General features: G+C 38.3%; 1 long non-coding RNA gene across 1 annotated transcript; it reads right to left on the reverse strand.

Annotated features, from left to right (window-relative positions):
• Nucleotides 1-22,839: 22,839 nt before the first annotated feature.
• LOC124289085 lies at nucleotides 22,840-23,845 on the reverse strand. The gene is made up of 3 exons (XR_006901587.1): nucleotides 23,753-23,845; nucleotides 23,197-23,260; nucleotides 22,840-22,903 (listed from the first exon to the last, which is right to left on the reverse strand). It is a non-coding gene; the product is annotated as an uncharacterized LOC124289085 (long non-coding RNA).
• Nucleotides 23,846-24,415: the final 570 nt, after the last annotated feature.

The following is a 24,415-nucleotide window of genomic DNA, read 5'->3' on the forward strand; positions in this document are numbered from 1 at the left end:
ATCCCCAAAATACGCATAAATTAATTTTGTTATATTTGACCACTTTTTGAAAAGCATAGCGAATAAATGTATATACTGTGTAGTTTGACGATAATCGAAGGGTGTGTCTTTTTGTAGCCTGTTCAACCTTCTGTCATACACCATCATCAATGCAAATCTGAAGTCCTTAAGGCAAGAGCAAAACACTTGTTCTTTACAGTAAATAGTAAACTATACTAAGTACGCATCTGGTGTTCAGTTTGCTGCCCTAACCACACAGGATCAATGGACTGTCAGCTGGATATCGCGATTTCTTGTGAGCTAAAACTAAAATAAACCTTCTTCTTGCATGGAATAAAGAGTCGCCGTCGTTATTTGTGAGTGATGTTATTGAGTTGAAGGAGCAATACAGAAAAGCAACATGAATACAAGTAACCACACATCACACGTTATCTGTGTTATACACAGTGAATTGATGTTGGCAGAATGATGAATGTGCAACAGTGTGTTTTGCTGGATCAAACATCTGTCTTCTAAGGTGGCACGAAGCTCACATAGTTAGCGCATCAACGGAAAATGACATATTACCCCCCTACCGGTCAAACAGTGTATGAAATTATGCTGTTGCCTGTGTTCTCAGAGCACATCCGCATCATTTGTCAAGACAGCATGTTCAGACATTCGAACAGGATTAAAGGATTTGTTCTTAAGATTCCACGTTGTGCCGTTAGGTGAATAGTATTGCACTGGGAATGGACAAAATCCCTTAAAATGGTGTAATATTTCTTTGAAATTTGGACATAAAACTCGCAATTACTGATTTAATAATTTGCCGATTGTAACATGACAATATTCACTCACTCACGCTTTGTGTAGTCGCGGAAAATGTATATTGAACATCTACATTGCAGTATCACGGCTGATTACAATGTAAGAATAGCGCCCATTACGATGCAAATCTTAGATGTACGCTTTCGAGAATGGTTATGGTGCTGAAAATCCATTACACCTGATCGCAATCCGAACCTGGTCGTCTAACCAAGAATCGGATCCCGGCACGAATGAGGGACGCAACTCTTCACAGATTTACTACACCTGAGATAACTGGACAGTACAGTACAACAGTAAAACTTTAGTACAAACCACAGGCAATTGCTCTTTAACAGCACATGCCACCCTGTTCATTGTCTTATAGAGTTGAAAGTCCGAAATGCCACTTTCACAGAAAACTGAAAGAAATGTCGAGGAAGTGTTAAAGTGAATGATACAGTTCGGTTCATAATTATTGAGAATCCCATGAACGTTACTAGAAAGCATATAATGAGTGAAATCTAAAATTACTCAGCATTCAATACTTGTACATACACTGTGGATTTCTGCAGGTATGAAATTAATATTTTATCAGATCCCCGTTACTTTCCATGCACAGTCTAATGCGGGTAGGCATACTCGCTATCGGAGAGGTTAGAGTTCCATGGGGGATACTGTACCAATATCGCACTACCTCTCTCTTCATGTCTTCAAGTTTGGTGAGTCCCTTTTGGTTGACATTCTCCTTCATCATCCCCCAAATGTTCTCAATGAGATTCAGATCCGGGCTGTAGCTGGGAAATGGGAGCAACGTTACGTTTTTCTCTTGGAACCACTGTTTAGAGTGCTTTGCAGTGTGTTTTGGGTCATTGTCCTGTTGCAAAATCCAATCATTCCCTTAAAAGACTCCTGCATTTGGAAGAAGAAAGTTCTCAAGAATGTCTATGTACCGTTCACTAGTCAAATGGCCCTCAAACACGCACAAAGAGGTTGTTCCCAGTAACGACACTCCACCCCACACATGAAACTTGGGATTGTATTTCGGCCGGTGCCGAATCAAATTTTGTCCACATCTTAACATTGTTAGGATACACCCAGACTGAACTTTCATCAGTGAAAATTATGTTGCTCCAGTTAAAGTTTTCATGGTCCTGACACCACAAAACACGGTTTTCCTTATGTCTGTCTTTCATGTCTGGAGTCGGCGTTCCCCTCTTTTTCTACCATCCAAGATCAATTAAATTTCGTCTGAGTGTGGATTTAGAAACACATCTCATACCTGATGTTGGATATACTTGCTCTTTTCTTAGTTGAAGCCAAAATACCAAGTCTGACACGATCTCCAAATTCCAATTTTCTGGGCCTCCCTGCTCCTTTATTGTGCTCAATTCCAGCTCCCCTCTCAATATTCTTCTTAAACCTGTACACAGTTGATAGAGGAGTGTCAGCTCTTTCTGACAGTGTATGGACATCAGTGATACCTCCATTGTACAAATCTAAAATCAACCTTCTTTTCCTTCAGCAGCCGTTTTGGACATTGTTTTGGAAAATGTCTTCTGCTTAAATTTCAGGGGAGGTAACTCTAATCTGACATGTCTAGAAAGACAAGAAGAGATTCCTCCCTAGGACTGATAGCAGAATTTCATCATCAGTGGAGCTCATGAATAAACTCAGGAGTTAAAAATGACATGAAAAATTCTCAATAATTATGAACCGAACTATAATTGCAAGAGTATCAAAGGCCATCGCATTGATTTGGGCAAGTATTATCAACGACCATTTAGGACGTAATGATACGAGGTATCGAACGCTGCTTCCTAAGAAGCCACTTCAATCAACTTTACCGTATCTGAGTCTGAGTATGGTTTTCCGCCGCTTTTAGCAATATTCCAGCAATATCACGACGGGGGACACCAGAAATGGGCTTCACACATGGTTCCCATGTGAGGAATCGAACCCGGGTCTTCGGCGTGACGAGCGGACTCTTTAACTACTGGGTTACCCCACCGCCCCCTACCGTATCTGAGTGCTTCCAGTGGTCTATTATATCAGCAGTACAGGACATCAACTATTTGGGGATAGCATTGGGAATAAAGTATGTGTACCGAAATGAAAGAAAGATAAATCAGCTTTCCAAAGAAACCTGAGCCCGTTACTTTATCTCAACGGGGCTCCAGTTATCTGTACAGTCACACTGGTCAGTGGTTACTTTATGGAGAACCAAGTGGAAGAGCTACGTAAAGGGAACATGTTTCCAGGCTACCAAAATAAACGCGTCTTTCTTGTCCTTAATTAGTCCATGGCCGTGTCGTAACAACATGCTGGCATTTCTTTACTGTTGGACATGGAGTTTCAAGAACATTATACCACACATTAAACATACTTTCTCTTATTGTAAGTTATCGAAATTTCAAATTGGGAAGCTTATACGCCACGTATTGGAATTTCTTTTGTGAATAGTGAGTACATTTTTGTTCAAAGGGTTTTTTACGTTTTACATTTGTGACATATTTATTTATATATCATTATGAATTATTGTCCCACCCTTCACATTTTCCTGCTCGGGAGCTTCTCCGCCAGGTAGCAGCAATGTGTTGCTTGATCACGTCCAAAAGTGGGTATTTACCACGGCTGATAATAAATCCCCATATTTCTTCACATTGTAACTGAAAGATAATAATTTGTTCTGGTCAAATGGACCAGACTAAAGTGTCAGAAAATAAGCTTCAACATTTTGTTTCTACTGACGTTTAATTTGAACTCTATTTCTTATCCCACTGTTTTCTGAAAATGACATTTTTTCAAATATTGTTTACTTTTTTGTAAGATGGTCAGTTTCCGTTTTGTTTCGTCATGAAGATATCCTTTCGCAGTTGCTGATCAGAGGTGTTAAGTATAATAATATTTATATTTTATTAATTCTTTGTAAAGCGCACCATTTCACTATCAAATACATTTGTTAAAGGCATTTTAGCCTACCATGAACATGTTAATTTATTTCTCAAATATATTTGTACAGGTAGCTTTTAGAGTGTTGTTATTGCTTGTGTAAAGTTTTCTCATTGGATAAAGTTTGATTTTATACCCATATGTATTTGACACACGTCTACCGTATTGAAATTGATTTAAAAAAGATCGTCAGTGAGTCTAATAGCTTCTTGGAAATATTAACCTTACATATAAAACAGATAGCCCATCTATTTGAAATGCTCTTTGCATAAGTGCTGTTTTCTAGATCACATTCACGTAAACCTACTATATTGTCAATTTATACACTAGGTATATTTATCTGTGTCTGATCTTGTAGCTTTGGGATTGATGTTTGTTTTAGATGGGGGAGAACAAAGTCATCGAACCAAGCCTGTACCTATTTCCCGAGAGGCCATAGCCGTCAAGGTGGCCCCACTGGAGTACCTGTGGCGTACTGGATAGATGTTATCATAAACTCAACTTTAACAGACCCATAAAATCTGTAGCATATGTGATGTCAAGATCTTCAAGATGTCATCCACTAGCTCTTTCGTTCAATACGCAGGTGTCCATCAGTCAGTCTAATGTCAGACACGGTTTTAATGTAAAAGCAATTGAAATAATGTCTTGACCACCATATCCAAAGTCATTTCCGCTAATACCCTTTTCCTTTTTGATATCTTTCAGACAAACGCATCTCCGACGTTACAACCTTGTCTAATAATTCTTTTGAATAAAAACACATTTGTGTGTTAAGTTTTAGCATTGTAATTCAGTTTGAATTTCCAGATAAGAGATCAGATAAGAGCGTTTCATTACATCTATTTGACCTAAACATATGCTATATGCTACTGATCATGATGATACATTTATTATTCCTGGTCAGTGTGTTATGAATTATATAATTTTCCTCCGCTGACTTCTCAATCTGAGGGGGTGGGGGTAGTCTAGTGGTTAAAGCGTTAGCTCGTCACGCCGAAGACCCGGGTTCGATTCCCCACATGGGCATAATGCGTGGAGCCCATTTCTTGTGTCCCCGCCGTGATATTGCTGGAACTGGGACGTCGTTTTGTGTAAAATATTATTCCGTTTCAAATGGTCCTTTCGTGATCAGAACCAGGCACTTGATTGATGACGTCAGGCGGAGGAATGAGATCTTAGGGGTTTTGCGCGGAGTGATACTTCGGTCATGGTAACCATTGCTGAAGTTTCAGTGGTGAAGTTTGGAGTTTGATTAATGATGTCTGTGTTGTGAAAAGGGTATTCAATATCTATAAATGGAGTGCTTATTATTTCATGTCCAACATAGAAACGATTCCCAATGATTCATGCATCGACCTAGTTACCAAATGAGGTGTATTTTAACAGTGTTAAATATCAAAGTTCTCGTTTACATGGACGGTATTTCTAAGAAAGTAAACGACCATTCTTTGATATGCCAGGTTGTCGGGTAACCGTCGTTAGCGTGTATAAATGTATGTCTGTCAATCGCCACCAAATTTGTCCATTAAATCGACTTGAATCGACCGACGAGAAGCCTATTGTGATATTCGTGAGTTCGTGGTAAACGGAAGTGGGTATGAACAAGACATACAAACAATGTTACTTATTATGAATGTGTGCCTTGAATATCAAAATATGAGTCCAGATATTTCCCCTTGTCAAATCTCCTTTATATCTGCACAAGATCGTTCGCCGTTCAACGGCTCTTCAGGTGTACAATGAAAGCTGAGTGTCGTCATAGGCGAGACATAACGGTAATAGCTATGTCGTCATCATGCGTTATATTTATTGCTTTTACACCTGCAGAAATCACTTGTTTATATATATACTTGCGCACTATGTATGTATATATGTGCGCCATATATCCTTGCGCACCACGACAACGTGCAGTCCTCCCTGTACGATATATATGTCCATATAAAATGTAAATTCTGTAAATGGAACCCGCACTAGCTTTGTGCTGGCGATCACTAAGTTCGAATCCTGGTGGCAATCCACTCAAAACGTAGTAGAATATGTACATTATCCTTAAACTGTTACACCAAATATAACATTTGTTGCATATAATCACGTTCAGAAATGTATTGTGCATAAGTAGATATGACACCAATGTTTATTCTCACGATATTCGAATAGTGCCTTATTAACTACTGTCCAGTCATATGTTGTTTTCCTCATACATGAGTAACAGAAAAACTCTCATCTCATTATAAACAACATGACAACGAACTGTGGGAGTATTAAGTAACCGTTATGCTATATTGAGTACACATCTGGTTCCGGTTTGTTCCCCCAATCAGACAGGATCAATGAAATATCCCCCAGAAGAAAAGATTCCCGTGAACAAAAACAGTCACTCCCATGCCTGGGTAAGATATCTCCTCGTTATTTGTGTTAAATGTTAAAGGTGTTTCAGACAAATAGTGATCAATGTTCGCAGTAACATGGAGAGTACATTCTGGTGGTAACTGTGCCTCAAAGCTCCCACGAAATACCACATTTGTGCACCTACAAATGACACCGTTCGTGAAGATATAGCATGTAGAATGTTAAAAGGAAGGAGTAAGCATGTCCACAATGCGGATGAATCTGATATTCCAACTACGAAATCGAATATCGGCCGATGGCCGAAACTGGATCGTTTGGCACATACCATCAAATGTTCTTCAACGGCATTTACCGCAATTTTCAGATATGTTTGTCCAGTTCAGGTCCCAAACGTCGGGGAGGTGTTGAGTTTAATGTTCATTGCAAATTTAGTAATATATACATTACTACCAGAACTACGTCGTAAGGAACTGGTTCAATCAACTTTGCCGTGAATGAGTACACTCTGTGATCTTATGGATTAGGCAGACATTACTTCTAGCCATATGGGACGTAAACTCCATCGTAAGGAGCCCGTTCTATCAACTTTGCCATATATAAGTACTTCCAGTGGTCCATTAGATACCATTAGTCCATGGTAGCAACGATCTGTGGATTGCAGTGGAAATAATTAGGCGTACCGAAATGAAAGAAAGATATAATAGCATTTCTTAGAAAGCTATCTTTTGCTTCAGCGTGAACATAATGAAAGGTCTCAAGGGGGTTCCAATTATCGGTACTGGCACAAAGGTCAAACGTTGCCATGTGCAGTCTACGCAAAGGGACTATATATATTCGGGTTAACAAAGCTCTCAATAATTAAACTCGTGTTTCTTGTCCTCAATTAGGTCATGACCGTGCCGTAACAGCGTGTTGCCATTCCTTTATGATCACTGCTTGGCACGAAGAGAACATTCCAGCACATCAATACATTCAATATTGCTTTTTTATAGTGAATCAGACATAAAAACATTGTGGAGCACAAAGGGCACCTGATTTAATGTCTGTACACATTAAAATTAATTGTAAAATATATTGAGAAGATACAAATGTCAACGAAATGTTTAAGATGGCAATCACACAGCAATCGATATTGCATGACAGTTGGGTGGCAAGAACAAAGTTAACTCTCAAGGTAATTGACAACAGGCACAAATATATAAACCGTTCAAGGACACGTCACATTAGTAGGGTGTATGACCGACCCTTGCTTCAAGATAGGCAAAACATCTATCTGAAAATCAGAAAAAGTTAGTCGTCTGAATCTGTCAAGCGATATACGTCACCTTGAAACAACGTGACAGCTTCTACAGATGGTAATTGTTGGAGAATTGGACGAAGAATGGCCTACATAACGCTGAGCTGTCAATTTTGTATCAACAGTCGCCACAAATTCTTCTCCACTTCATTTCACCAATGGTTAATAGTGATTATCTCACATAACGTCAGTATCATTTTTTGCACGCGGGGTTTCGGCTACCCAAGCAGCACACGTTTTTCACGTTTTCGCATTTTCTACAGAAAAGGAAAACATAAAACGCCGTGCAGGGGGACGTGTGTCATTTTCTACAGAGAGTATTGTCGTGTTCTGTCCATGTGTTTTGCACAGAGTCAGTTTGAGTTTGTGATCGTAATTCTTTACGTTCTACTCGTCACTATTCCCAGCTCGAAATCGTCCCCGACGGCGAGCTGCAATGTATTGCATGATCACGTCAACTAGTCGGTGGTGGTTTGTCACTGCAGCCATTACGACCATATTTCTTCATTCTGTAATTGAAAATCTAACCACTGATGATAAGACCAACTATTTGATATTCTAATGCAGAGAATAATTGTCCCTGGGGAAACTGACACATTAAAATAACAGAAAACCATTGGCTCCAACTTTCTGTTTCCAATTTCAATTGACACTGGTGTTGTTTACAGATTCTCCTTTCATTGCGTTTTCAGAATATATTTTGTGTTATACTTGTTTGCCTTTTCCAGATACTCAAATCTCTAAGCAGTTGACAGATTATTAACCAGACTTGGGCTCATAACTTTGATACTGCAAACACGAAAACGTCGTTCTTCTTCGACGGTAAGTCATTTAAAATCAATTAATGGGTAAGCGTCCAGAAAGTGGCCGAGTTTGGGGGCTTAAATTGTATGGAAAAGCAATGATTTTGGTTCCGCCTTGTACAAATGTTTACGTTCAGTCACATGGCAGCGGGTCCCTGACGAACGTGATACCCAAGGCTTCCCATAGGGTCCAGAAGGTTTCATATTTCTGGCTGCTGTCGCATGCCTTACTCTTGAAATTGTCCCGCGTAGTGCCGTGAGATTTCCTGATATTTCAGTTTTAGCTCACGTAACCGGTCAATACAATTCGGACAAGCGCCAAGAAATTATACTAGACCATGTTACCTGGTTTACTGAGATCTGCAAAGCACAGTTCAGTAAATTGGATAGTCACCTGTGCATTGCTTTATTACAACATTTAACCAAAGACAATCTCAAGAAATATGAGATGTTGCTTTACTTAAGATGCTTCTAAAGTTCCTTCAGTTAGTGATATGGTTGACAGAAAGCTGTTGCAATGTTAAATAATTACTCACTCACTTTCTGTTTGTGAAAATATACGTTTATAATGCTTGAAATGTTACCATAAAATAAACTATATTTAGCCCAGAGCGTTTCCGATTTACATTTGTCATATATTGCAAATTCAAAATGTGTTTTAATACGCACACTTCACTAATTATTACAAATACTAATATATAATAATCACAATTCTGAAAGGCTCTTGGCTAGTTAGCATGATCTTTATGCACGTGAAAAAGCACACAAGGTATGATCTGTCTTCCTACCTCCACAGAGTAACAGCCCTCGTCGACCAAGATGGAATAATTAAGCCTATTTTATCTCAATTCCTCGGTTGGTATTTTCGAAAGCGTCAGTTTTAACGTAGTGAAAGAGGGACCGATGGCACGAACTGTGCGTGCTTGGATAGGGTAAGAATATTTGTAAAAATCGATATCTTCAAACAAAAACACACCGGGGCAACATTGCAAGACCTTGGAGCTTTAAATTTGTATCGATCAATTGTAATAGGTTTCTTTGGTCATTTCAAAAATATATGCACAATCACGTTGCCTCATGTTTCAGATGAACACATAATAACATATTGTTTCTTTCGGTCCAATTTAGGTGGATCCATAAAATTATAAAACAAAATCCCATACAAATATATTGATACAAAACTATTTTTCATCTTAACTGTAAAATCTGTGTGATTCAACATGGCAATTTGCTATACTGTATGTACTACCATGGTACATTTGATGATTCAAATTAATTATCATCTAATACTTAGTTTTCTGAGACATCTGGGGTGTATTTTGTAAATCAACAAACCACAAACAAATCCGTAAATCTGAATCGGGGATACATTTGTAGATCAATGCGGAAATCTGGTGTTATGACTGATGTTCAAAGATTCATTCATGTTATTTTCATCACATTTTCCCCCCTCCCAATAGACTCTCTTCCAGAAGATAATGGAGATTATTTCTCTTTCGTTGCCGTGTTGAATAAGACACTATAGGTTGTGTATGAACTGTCTATGATTGAATGTTGTTTCATGCAATATTATCCCCCCCTATATTACAATAAACTGCGTCAATGATAAACAATTCCTTTGTTGACTTGTGTCTCGTATGTCCCCTTTTTGTTACATGGCAACAGTCTCACAACAATGACTTACCACATTTTGAATTGCACATCAACTTTAGATATACCTATGGGCAGTGGCTGACTGGCTGAGTATGGTTTTACGCCGTTTTTAGCAATATTCCAGCAATATCACGGCGGAGGACACCAGAAATGGGCTTCACAAGTTGTACACATGTGGGGAATCGAACCCGGGCCTTCGGCGTGACGAGCGAACGCTTTAACCACTAGGCTACCCCACCGCCCCCTTATGGGCAGTGGACCAGTGTATAGTTGTAAACTGGTTATCGGTCTATTTGGCTTGGAAATAATGTTGATCAAACGCTGATCATGTACCTCTTTATATTGATGGCAAAGTCGCACCCATTGCTGCGATACATAACTTCAATGCGCCAAATCACATCAAAGCCGAACGACGCCGTCAATTCCTCGTACAGTTCAAAGTGTGCAGTGGTGGTTGAAATAATACCTCCGACATAAAGATATCAATACTGACCATATCCAGGATTTATATAAAAATAATCATGAATATAATCATAATAATAAAGATGGTCTATACAGATGTAGAATTCTATATCGATGAAGAGTAGATATCAATATTGAAATGATTAAAATATAGATCAACGACTATTTCCCTAATGAATATGAATATTTAATGAATACAGTTCTTATCAATTCATATATCGTTTTCAGCACATCAGAAACCTTTGACAGTGGGTTCGAATCCCGAATCGTTTTGATAATGTTTCTAGGTTTGTCGTCTGAGACCTGCATCTCAAAGGTAGTCATAACCTAAGTGTAAATTAAATAATAATCCCCGACGATCCGGTTTAGAATTGGTCTCGACAATCCTTGCCTGTAAGAGGTGACTAACGGGATCGGGTGGTCAGGCTCGCTGACTTGGTTGACACAATTCATCATATCCCAATTGCGTATATTGATGTTCATGCTGTTGATCACTGGATCGACTGATCCAGATTTGATTTATTGTTGAGTGCGCTGTTAAATAGCAACCAAACCAAAGCAAACAAAACATTAAATCATGATAATATCCTTTGTTATGCCACATGCTGGAAATGCGACAATACGATTCTGCTGTGACTAGGCATGTTATCGGGGCTTTTTATCGAGCATCTGACATGAACCCTCATCTTCTGATTTCAGACGGAAAATCTGTCTGGAATGTTATTCAAATAAACAAAGTATAGTATTAATAAATCATGTGCTCTCACCATGGAAGATTATTTCACAAAATATTAACATGGAAAGCCTTTACTGTATAATTGTAACTTATGTAAGATACTGAGTCTATGATTATCTGATTGCACTGCCAAAGATTGTTATCATGACAAAGGTTTCTTGTGGTGAAAATGCCTTTGGAAAATAACTCGTCTCATCCCTATCCTTTGTATTCAAAATAATATGTAATTACTTGTTTTGCAAATGTCACGAAGTCTGCAGAACACAATGATAAACTGACATTCTTTTATCACAGTTTTCCCTTTGCAGCCATGGGAATTAAAAATCTGAAATCCTAATTTGATATTGAAATTCTAATGTTTTGGTTACATTGTTCAGCGCAGGTCTGTGATGAAGTTTACATTGAGGAACTATTGGTGAGCTTAAATTGGTGCGAGAGTATGTTGTCTATGAAGGATCTTAAATTTGGCCTCCAGAGCCCCGAGGTAACTCTCATCCAAGCGTTCTAGCTGTTCCATTTGGTACCAGGAATGCATCCAGATCGAGACATATTTGGGGATATTCAGCATCACAGAAATATGTTCTTTCCATGTCTGTAGTTCAATAATGATAAAAGCTCGTTCAATGTAATCCATGGCGCTTTACAAGAGAGGACTTACCTGCAAGGGAATCGCTGATGTATGTCCGCGAATGACATGAGATGGTGTCCACGATCCATTAGACACTTGTTCTACGTGTATGTGATAGCAACGTACATGAGTAATAAATAATGCAAATGAACGTTCAGAAGATCTTGAATAAGTGTTCACCTTGATTGTGCGTTCACCCTGAGTGTAAAACATATTACCATTAATTCATTTGTCGTAGAAGAGCTCTGGATAAATGGTCATTACATTTGAGACCGAATAATTGCTTAGTTGAGCAAGAACCTATCATTTGAATCATTTACTCACGGTACATCCGTGTCTCCTTTAAGTGCTAGCTTTTCATGACAGCAACCTCCTCTCCTTCAAGAGTTTTAGCATCAAAGGAATCAAATTTGTTGACGGCATCAAGTTTATATGTCCATTAAAGGCACTTTCTGTAAATGCAGCAGGCTTGCGCGAAGATGCCAAGCACCACTGTTTAATACCATATGGAGTGCTTGTGATGTTTTCTTGCTCAGATAGTTGCAGAATATATGTATCTTGTGCAGCAGACTTCCTGATTAGAAAGTTGTTTACGATGCAGGAAGCAATTTTAAGATGATATTAATAACTCACTGATTGATTCGTTGATGAGATGAACAGCTATTAACAAGCAAATCGGTTGAATTACTAACTTGTTTTATGTTCGTGATTTCTTTTTGAGAATGACTCATTTGCGTTTCTTCATTTCGCTGTGCATAGATTCATGTCTCCCAAATCCTCATATTAATCATCCCTTCCGCCATTATGGCTTCACAATCACAAAGTGGCATATTCATTTTACACCATGAATCGCTAATTGATTTATTACTTTTATCTTGCACGACGTATTTGTCAAAAGGGCCCCGTCAAAAGGTAGGGTTGTTTGAAGAGTTACTAACGTATACTGGAGAGATTTATTACCGTGAAGTAGACATTTGTGATGTTTATAACAACAATAAGGGCGGCACGCAGGGATTTTCAGGTTGACGGCATTTGGAAAACATTAGACATAATCTGTGATGATAAGCATGCAGGTAACACTAAATTCCCAAGTTGAAAATAAAATAAATTGTACAGTGATATACGTAGAAAATACCAGATTTTAGAGAATATTTTACTTTATTCATGATATGGCAACAAAAATAAAATTCATTAAAGTGACATCTTAGCACAAATAATTTTAATCATCATCATGATAAAACAATTTCATAATACATGTACATAGTACGCATCCAGTCTACACTGCAGTTTCATTAAGTATGAAACTGCGTCTGCGAACGCAATTACACCTTTTCCGCCTGCAGACAAATCATCATTGGCATTGTAAAATATATTTATGTTATATGTTGTATTTATTGTCACAGCGGATATTTATACCTTTATATCATTGTTGACACGTTTGTGGTTACGTATGTCAGGATGTTTGGTGACTATATCATCGACAGTGGAGACAGCTGAGTCTCTACAACATACCCAGGACATCCAAGATGCAGCATTTCTCTAAAGTGAACCATACATAGATATCTTCCACCTCGTGAAGTCGGAATAAACTTTTACTCTACAGATGTAACTGCTGTTTTGCCATAATTCAAAGTGATGAATTTGAAAGTATGGCCAGCATATTATGTACCCAAATTGATGAGTTGGTGCTTACTCATATCAATTAATGACAATCAATGATTGTCAAAACAAGCTAAGTGAGTACAAATTCATTGATTTTCATTATGTAAGTGAACAAGGGGTGAGTTCGTGTCACCTATTTCGTTAGGTAGTTCAGACAGGTCTACTTCCAGGTAAGACATCACTGAATACACCCACATTCTGTCGTGTAAACACAGCCACCTTCCTTCGAGGATTAACAGACAATATTTGATTTTTTAAAAGAATTGTGGACATTATGTAAAATATTGTCGGGTGTATTATCTTTGGTGTCCAATGAAACACGGTCACGTGACATGGGACAGGTTTTGGGGCAACTTCAGATGAATGGCATATCGCTCCATTATGTGGATACCGATGGATACATTTCTCGAACAAGGTAATAGCCCATTAGTTTTGTTACAACGTTAGTTGTTTTTAAGTTTGATGTCTGTATTTTGTTTGTATTTTTCTTGTAGCATTCAACAAAATCATTCCACTAGGCGAGACAGACAACATGTACTAAGTCATACTTAGCGCAAATGTGTGTGAAATATGACTCCCTTATATTTTAGGTACTCTATAACATAAACTCAAGTACAAAAGAAACGCTACCAACTTTTCAAAATTACCCTGTGAAGAAACCACAAACACTAGAAACATGCAATAAAGTTTATTGAGACGACTGACATAAAAAGTTTTTTGATGATTGTCAACAATTATAAATAACGATATGGTACCAATGTTACAGAGGATTCTTTTAACGAAACTTCAGCAATTTCATGTTCATTTTTTTTACACATAAACTTCTGCTAAAGAAAAGTCTATAGCAATGACTATGGTGAACTCTAGTAGCGAGTATGGCCTCCTCGCGCCTCAAGACATGCATAGACCCTGCTACGCATTGATGACGTCAGTCGTCTGACGTCAGCAGGTGGAATGTTCCGCCATTCTTCTTGGAGGGTGTCAGCGAGTTCTTGACGGTTTGTTGGGGGATGTTGACGGCGCCGAACACGACGATCAAGAGCGTCCCACAAGTGCTCGATTGGTGACATGTCAGGGGAGCATGCTGGCCACGGAAGAACATTAACGTTGTTTGCTTGAAGGAAGTTCTGTGTAATTCTTGCCACATGGGGTCTTGCATTGTCATGCTGAAGCAGGATGCCCTGTTGGCGATTGCGCATAAATGGCAGTACTGTGGGGCGAAGAATGTCATCGATATACCGTCTGGCCGTCAGGTTGCCATTGACGATGACCAGTGGCGTCTTTTGTTCTCCACAAATGCCTCCCCACACCATCACACTTCCCATTCCATAGGGAACGACCTCCTGAACGCAACAGGCGGCCTGTCGTTCTCCAGTACGACGATAAACCCGTGCCCTGCCATCGTTTCGGTACAAGAGAAATCTGCTCTCGTCGCTAAAGAGCACTCGCTGCCATTGACGTCGCTGCCATCGTCGTACTCGCCGTACCCACTCCAGTCGTCTCTGTCGATGTGCCTGGGTCAGCCGCTGTCCCCGGAACGGTCTGTAAGCCCTGATGCCAAAAGCTCTAAGCCGCCTGGTCACTGTGTGTCGACTGACACGACGACCTAACGCCAACGCCGCCGATGACGTCACCGTCAGGAAACGGTTGCGCAAGTGCAATGTGCGCAGGTACCGGTCCTCGCGTGGTGTTGTAACCCTGGGTCGGCCAGTTCTGGGTCTATCAGTAGTCTGCCCAGTCTGTCGATATCGTTGGACGAGTCTGGACACTGTTACGCGGTGACATCCGAGGGTTTGAGCGACGTGGTCGTGAGTGGCGCCCATCTCCAACATTCCCAATGCTCTTTCTCGCTGCTGCGCTGTCAATCTCGGCATTCTTCTGGTGTCGTTTTGAGACAATGATGCTGTGCTTGCCTTCTGCATCGAATTTATACCCCAGTCGAACGAAAATTGTATTTTAATGACTAAAAACGTGCATTTCATGTTTTTGTTTGGAAGTGTACAAAGCAAGGATTCTGTTCCAATTTTTGTTTGTAAACACCTAAGATGTGTTCGGGTGATATAGTTCCTGTACCTGGAAACTAAAATTTTTTTTTAGTAATTCATATTTTATAATTTTTTTGTTTGTAGCGTTTCTTTTGTACTTAAGTTTATCTAGAAATTACAGTCATTTGATGAATTTATGAGGTTCCACAGTGCTTATAAATATAATAATGGATTAATAATGATAATGCTATAATTAAAAGGCAAAACGTTCATTGACTTCATTTTCTTTCAATCCTAACAGTATTCACTACTGGCAGATGAAGTTAAACTTAAATATATTTTATGTCTATAAGTCTACTGTATAATTTGTTGTGGCATGTATTATGTTTCTTATTGAACATTTACGAAAATATTGTCCTTTTTAGTACAGTTATGTGTAATGTGCATAACCACTCCCAGTTAATTGTATAAGTATGCATCACTTTGAGAAACATTACAAACGGAAAGCCAATGGGTAACTGAAACCTAATGGAGCCTTACCGGTTCCTCAGTAATTTATAAGTTTAAGGTATCCGTAAGTTTACCTAACAAAATGTAAAGCAGACAAAGTAGAATCTTAAGTTTCCATATTCTTTCAATTAGGTTTAATTTCCATTGAAATTAATCTTGTTTCATGTGACAATATCTTTTATTTGAATTGTGGTGTACAGAAACACTGAGATCTCTAAACTGAAACCTATATACATATAATGCATAGACAGTTTAACGTAGGTTAATGTAGGCTTCTGGATATATGCTGTGTATACTTGGAATACATTGAGTCAAAGTAATTTCCTCTACGTTCGTTTCATTCAAGTTCCCATCAATGATGGTTTCCAGTTGCTTTATGCAATGGAAACTACCAATGATACTTTACTGTAAGTTTCCATTTCTGGAAACTAACTTTCTTGGTATCCGGCAGTTTCCAGTCGCTGAAACTAACCTTGTTGGTTTCCGGCAGTTTCCAGTCAGGAAACAGCCGGAACCAACAATCATAGTTTCCGTGAGCGAAAACCAACATGATTCTCACATTACCCAGTTTCAGGAAGGTTTCCGGAAAATTGGAAACCTTGTTTTTGCTGTGCATATATTTAATTAATCTCTTCGTACTAGTTCATGGTATAGTGTTTGGTAGCGTTACCTTCATGTCACTGGAAACGATGTTTAAACATTGTTGCAACGTTCCTCGTGTAGCTGACACTATGTCAATACTAAAGACTTCATCAAAGACATTCTGGATTGAAACAAGAAAATCTGGATTGTCGGCGGACTAATATAGGAGTATTTGTCATTGTACCTGACTAGAATAAAATAACACTGATATAATGCTCCTCATTTGTTCTACATTTCCAGCTGTACAATCAGGAGATACACAACGTCACTTGCCATCGATTCATAATTTCGACATCTTGTTTTTTTTAGTATTTTGCGCTTATAGTATTTCTCAACAGATTGAAATGTGCGAAGCCTACTTCTGGTGTACTCCGTCGTGATATCACTGGGAATATTGTTAAAAGTCGTGTAAAACCATACTCACTGACTCACTCATTAAAACAATGTAAGCTTCTCTTTAAACATGAAAACAGCACAGACTTAAATATTAGTAATAAGTAAGGGCTGGTCGCACAGATCGGCAAATGCAGATGATGAACAAGAAGGTTTATATGGAAAAGAATTCTATCATATATGTGATACTCGGTGTTTCTGATGTTAGTGAATTGATTTCCCTTTCTTTTCTAATCCACGCTACATGCACATAAAGTCTTCAGTCCATACAATTACCATGCTAATGGTGCCGACTAGCTATAGAAATGTTAAAAATAATTGAGATGTCAATATTTCAGGTTAGGCCCTACGTCTCACTTCACCACAAACCATAATCAACAAGAAAGGATGAAGAGGACTGATTGCTTTGTGACGCCAGGAGGACAATGCACTGATAACTTGACTATCATCAGTTCCGCTGATAAAAATAGAAATACATGACAAAACGCAATTATAAAAGCCCTGCCATGGGTGGTATTAAGTCGGTGTGTGGAACATTACACGGTAAAGGATGTCACTTTCTAGAATTCTCTGTTGCCATGTTGCAGACCAGGGCCTAGATTTTCGAAGCTCTCTTAGCGCTAAGATAGTCGTAAGTTAATGTTAATGTATGGCTCTTAGCGCTAAGAGAGCTTCGAAAATCTAGGTCCTGTTTCTGCACATATCTAGCTGGCCCATAAATGTTGAACGAAAAGTCTGTTCACCATAAAATCCTTTGAAAAGATGGTTCTGTTTGGTTCGTCCCCACAAGCCATATTATATGAATATAAAAATAGAATTTCTGTTATATAAAATTCATATGGCTCAAGCATTTATTATGAAGGAACAATGACATGTTGCATCACAGATCTTTCAAAGTCTCTTTCAAAATAGAGATGTTTTACAAACATAGTGACTCGTGTGTGTGGATGTTGTCTATGCTGGAGGTTAATAGTGCAAAGCCCCCTCACATACCATGCCGCAGATTTCCAAGGATACTCCACTCACATATTGGCTGTCAGTCCCTGTTTTACGCCCGTAATACCCAATACAATGTTTGTGTACAAAACGTGGTAGTATGAAGCTACAAGGAGATCCAACTGTTTGGGACAACCAATTGCACGTATATATCAGAACAATCTGTATCATCAGGTGTGAGCCTCAGCCATAGTTACTATAAGTTATACAGTCCAGACAATCTTTGAAATATGACATGGTCTTGGCATCAGCATCGATATGAATATAATGATGAATTTATGAAGGAGTAAAGCAAATCCGATGTCTTGATAAACATGAACTGTAGTTAGCTTGACGTGCTTATCGTTATTTCTATGGACCACAAGTGGATGATTCTATGCGCTGTTATCCATCTAACGTGAAATATTCTTCATACATATTCGATTCATTCCTCTGTTCAGAATCTGGTATGCATGCAACACCATATGGGAGTTCTGTGCACTCTCTAGTCTGTGCTTGAGACTACAACATGAATACATTAAGGTGACGCCCAATTACTCCTTTGAGTCACGGAAACTGAAATAGCAATGTTTCAGTGTATGCAGTCTTGGCCACCTGAACCATTGTCAGTTGCAGAATGTACATACTTGGATCTGATCAGAGAGTCCGCTACATAGTTCCTAAATGTTCTACTTGAATCTGTGGTTTTGACAGAAGTTATGACATAGATGTTATTATTAAGCTCTATTACGACTCCTGATTACGCTATGAAAATGATGACGATGAAAATAGCTTTAAAAGTGTAAAAGTTCAGTAATGTCTGTACTTTTGATTAGGGGTGGGTATTGCAGAGAATTTTCATATTGCGATGCGATGCGAAAGCATATATTGCGATATGTATTGCAATATATTGCAAGAAGTATTGTTAAACATAAAACTACTTATAATCGAGTTAATGCTTGATTTATAAAGCAAAACACAACAAAATAACAATGCTTGATTAAGCTTTAACAACAGCCTTTAATCATGACAAAATAAAATGTAAATAATATTTGGCACAAATGAAACACGGAAATATCCGAAGATTTCCGAGTGTTACGAAGTTTTCCGAATGCAAGTCAAAATACCGGTTTTTGATCAGCGTATCGCAATACGTATCGTTTTCATGTTTGAACCGGTTAATACCGGTAAACCGGTTATATTGCGCAGCCCTACTTTTGATAGTTACAATACAGCGGAGATAATACTGTTTAACTCCGTATAAAGGGGGCTGGATAATAGGATATGTGTTTGTGTTTTTTGAGGTTGGCCTAATTGTTTGGGGCTTTGGTGGACAAATGAAGAGAAAATTGTACGGACTGTCTTGTCTATTTGAAAACGATTTGCATATGACAAGGCGTTTAAGGCAAACATCACTTTAACCGAGGAGGTGGATTTTCCTGTGGCGAGCATGCATCATCCCGTCAGTAGGTTGTTCTTCAGCTGTACACTTCTAACAAATGGATAATCTCAGACACGCTGGTTTCAGCAAACACTTGAAGGTAATTGATCAGTTACACGAATCACAATAAATACCTTCAATAATAACATTTTTTGTGACAAAAACCCCACTTACCGGGATATATCGTTTAGATCGGACAGCAATTGACGCTGCTTATAAGTCGATATGTACAGAAATACATGGCACGGCATATCTCATTAGAGTAACATCATAGGTGATTCCTCCCAACACTATATGGATAAGAGTAAAACGTCAGGTCAGTGATAGCAGACTATAGCTGAGTACAAGTAACACCAGTCCATGACGATACCAAAGTTTAGAGACTATTGCTCTTGATCTCACGGAAAAACCCTGTCTTTTGAGTAACCGAAGGCGTTCTTTTCATTCGCTATTGTCTTGGCTGGTAGGGGTAATACTAGGCAGTTGGACAACGTGACTATAACCAAGTGATGAGAAGTACATATAGTGTTATTCAGTTACATGTTGTTGTTAAAGTTAATCTGCTGTTTGTGATAACATACTATGTATGAATACTTCTCATCACTTGGTTGTATTAACGTATTAGCTTGATAACAGTGTAGAATCTGCATCGAAACGTCGCTAGATGCGATAAACAAAAAGTCATCCATAAGATTGTATGTTTCATTCCTAATCATACAGGTCAACCATTGTGTTTACCGGGCAGAACATGCTCTTGAATAAATGTGAGTTTCTTTTCTGTATTGTTTAGGTTCCTTTTGTGTGTTTGGGTTTTGCTTTTAGTAGTTGCAACAGTAGCACAAGACATCATATTCATTCTTAAAATATCGTTGATTATAATAGTCCACCCGTTATCATGAGGTATTTTAGCTGCTGCGTTAAACCCCACTAACTAATTCTTTTTCTACATGTATCAGTTCAATGTAATATGGATGTACCATGGGTACACCATATATTTTTAACCACTCAATGTGGATGTACCATAGGCAAGTCATGTATTTTGAGACACGTAATGTGGATGTAGCATAGGATCACACACATCAATTGGAATACATTCAATACACGAAGAAACTAAAGAGCATCAGCAACATTTCCAATTTAACCTAGCAAGGCAAGTAATTTATAAATGGTTAGTCAATATGTGCCATGCAGGGATTCCGGATTGGAATATAGACGCGACTAAATGAATCAGAGGGTCAGTTTTAGTGACTTGATTCATTTCGTGACAGTTTCCCCTTCGGCGTGGGACTTGGTCCAAAATAGATCAGGTTTGACTGGTCCAGACTTAGTTATATACAGATCGCCGCAATACAACTGTCACTTACTGAATGTGGTGTTGATAAGCAAAATACAGAACCAAAACACATCGTATCATCGAAGCTGACTGCCAAACTGCCTGCATATTGTTAATAAATTCCTACATGTACCAAATACATGATGTAACAATGTTATATTTTGGATAACACTTTCGAACTAAAGTACAAATTCTAGTACTTTGACAGAAACGTTTCGTTATCACTGTGAGAATGTAGTGAAATTTTGTTATATTTCACCACTTCCTGAAAAGCATATTGAATAAATGTATATGATGTTCAGCCTGTTCAACCTTCTGACCCAGAGGAATAAGCTATGCTAATCTGAAATCCTTGGGGCAAGAGCCAAACACTAGTTCTTTACAGTAAATAGTAACCTATAAATCGTACACGTCAGGTGTTCAGTTTGTTGCCCCTATTCACACGGAACCAATGGATTGTCAGTTGGATAAAGAGATTCCTGTGCACTAAATTAACCTTCTTCTTGCGTGGAATTCTTCTATGAGTGATTTCATAGAGTTCCAGGATCAATACAGAAAAACAACATGAACACAACTACTCACACATCATACGTTATATGTGTTTTACGCAACGAATTGATGTTGGCAATGGGTGAATTTGCAACAATGTGTTTTGCTGGATCAAACATCTGTCTTCTTGGTTTGCACGAAGCTCACATAGTCTTCACCTAAACTGAGAATGACACGTTACCCCCTACAGGTCAAACGGTACATGAAATTATACTGTTGTTTGTGTTCATTTCAAAGAGCACATACGCTTCATTTGTCACGACAACATTTTCAGGCATTTGAACATGATTAAAGGATCCGTGTTTAAGGTTCTACGTTGTGTTGTTGGGTGCATAGTATTGCACGGGGAATGCGCAAAATCCCTCAAAATGATGTAATGCGAATGTAGTTGCAAAAACTCTCGAAATTACTGATTTAATCATTCTAATTTAATATTGTAGCATGACAATATTTACTCACTCACGCTTTGTGTACTCACGGAAAATGTATACTACTCACACTTTGCTAAGGATCAAATCATGGATCCAACTGAAAACTATAACGTGGGGTCAAATTCGATTTAAATATCTAAGCCTATTGTAAGCATGGATCCTAGGTTTCAGTATGTCATTTCATCTTGTGGATCCCATACCTGCTATTGACAGGTGTTGTGTACTTGTCAATGACTCGTTCCATGATTTGCAAAATGGTTGATTGGTGCCGTGAAAACCATTTTAATGGTTACTCTTGTATCAAGTGCATAAGGTTAGATTAAAGTGACTGTTTGTCTAAAGAGGGGTTACCATATTATTATTTATCCAGTTTTAAATGGATACAATTTCAAATTATGAATCTACGTTTAAGTAAAGTTGTGAATTTTTGTGATCCTTATCAAAGTGTGAGTAGTATATATTGAACATCTACATTGCAGTATCACGGCTGATTACAATATAGGAATAGTGCCCATTACGATGCAAATCTTAGATTACGCTTTCGAGAGAATGGTTATCGTGTTGAAAAATCATAACACCTGATCGCAATACGAACCTGGTCATCTAACCCACGAGTCGGATCCCGGCACAAGTGAGGAAGCCAACTTTTCACAGAGTTACTACGCCTGAAAACACTGTATAGTGCAATGCAACAGTAAAACTCTAGTACAAACCTCAGGCAATTGCCATTTAACAGCACATGCCACCCTGTTCATTGTCTTATAGAGTTGAAAGTCCCAAATGCCACTTTCACAGAACACTAAAAGAAATGTCGAGGAAGTGTTAATGTGAATGATAATTGCAAGAGTATCCAAGGCCATCGCATGGATTTGGGCAAGTATTATCACCAACCATTTAGGACGTAACTGATATGAGATATCGAAAGCTGCTTCCTAAGAAGCCACTTGAACCTAATGTGCCGTATCTAAGTGCTTCCAGTGGTCTATTATATCAGCAGTACATGACATCAACTTTTTGAGGATTTCATTGGGAATAAGTATGTGTATTGAAATTAAAGAAGAAAGAAATATTCGCTGTCCAACGGAGCTTGAGCTTACTGAAGCGTTGGTTTACTGTATCTCAACGGGCTCCAGTTATCTATACAGTCAGAGTGGTCAGTGGTTGACGTATGAAGAACCAAGTGGAAGAGCTACGTGTAGTAGCATGGAATTTGGGGTTCTTCCGTAATGAAATCCACAAGGCTACGGGGTGTGAGTTGACGGCATCTTTATTACACTGGGACGAATCCATCATATCCTCCTTATACATAAACCCTGAAACAATTGGTGAACAATGTAAACCTACTCAGGTATCGTGTCATACACTATATACATCAAGACTTAGACACGTGGCACATCATAGGTATTGTATCAAGTGCATGCTGCAATGTTTACAACATACAATACAGGTCAACTCTAATCAATACAAATCACCGCATATAAATAATACCATGGATGTATATAATACATCTGGAATGATTTCTAGGATAGTCATCCGGATGGGATGACTGCTGATTATAGATACACTAATATGGGAGATAAAATAACATAAGATATGCAACACCTACCAGGTGTGTGGACCTAGGTTTGCCAGATCCAGCAGTCCCTCATACCATACAGTCCTGTAAGGATCTGTAGTAAATAAACATACATAGTACCACAATATTATCTACATACAAGTCAATACACACCACACATGGCTAATGCATGTCATTACACGCTAACTACAATAGTACCTAGTACATTGTATCATACCTACTTCATATCATGCACACTTACGTACATGCATATGCACATACACCTGCCCATATATATATATATATATATAAATCCACATACACGTACATACCAACATGACGTGATTACATTGTTTCACACTACATAATATGCATGGGTTTACGTTAATACAATAGTTACATTAAATGTGCTTGCATGACTATTAAACCCGTCATGATATAACTTCCCTACATTAGTTATATATGCATATGTATACATTAAGTAGACTATACCATTTCTGCTTTACCTATATACTTCCATGTATATAAAACAGATATATGCATGTCATATAGAACAGATATACTCACATTAAAACACAATATACAACAGTACAGATAAAGTACTAACCGTGGAAATATACAGAGGTGAGCTGGTATCCAGATACCTTTTAAAACCTTTACTGTAGTGTGGGGCTGCTTACTGCTCGAATGCTTGAAAGTAACTAAAGTTTAAACCACTGAGTTTAAACTGTGTGTTGATTACATAAGCAAGACAAAAGACTGAGGCAGGTCAGGGCTTTGGCTATTGTAAGGTTGGTGTTCATGCATTGATTGATATGCTTTGCTGGCGTATGCTTCAGTTGTATTGTAAGTATTCTAAGTATGTTAAAATAACCAATATTTACAGGTGTGTATTGTGTACATAAAAACAGGTACATCTTCAACTAGCAGTACCAACTAACATAAAATATAACACTGTAATATAAAATACTACACTGCCACAATCATACTCACTTGTCGGCCATAGATGGCCTTGACATTCAAGTGACCTGAGCAGTAAATTTGTGCGAATATTTTAGAGGTTAAATATTTATAAATATAATTTCCTAAAAATTAATCAATATCGAATGCATTTTTACAACCTCTAAAACTATTCTTAACAATTTACTTTTCCGTACACCATCCAAAATATAGGATTATTGCAAAGTTTATATTTCGCGCCCATTAGGAAACAGTCAAAATCTTACAGTATATTATATTTTCCACCAATCGGATGGCCCAATTTCGATTC

The sequence above is a fragment of the Haliotis rubra genome, unplaced genomic scaffold (genome assembly GCF_003918875.1).
Source record: "Haliotis rubra isolate DU_JTF1 unplaced genomic scaffold, ASM391887v1 Scf431, whole genome shotgun sequence".
Classification (NCBI taxonomy): domain Eukaryota; kingdom Metazoa; phylum Mollusca; class Gastropoda; order Lepetellida; family Haliotidae; genus Haliotis; species Haliotis rubra.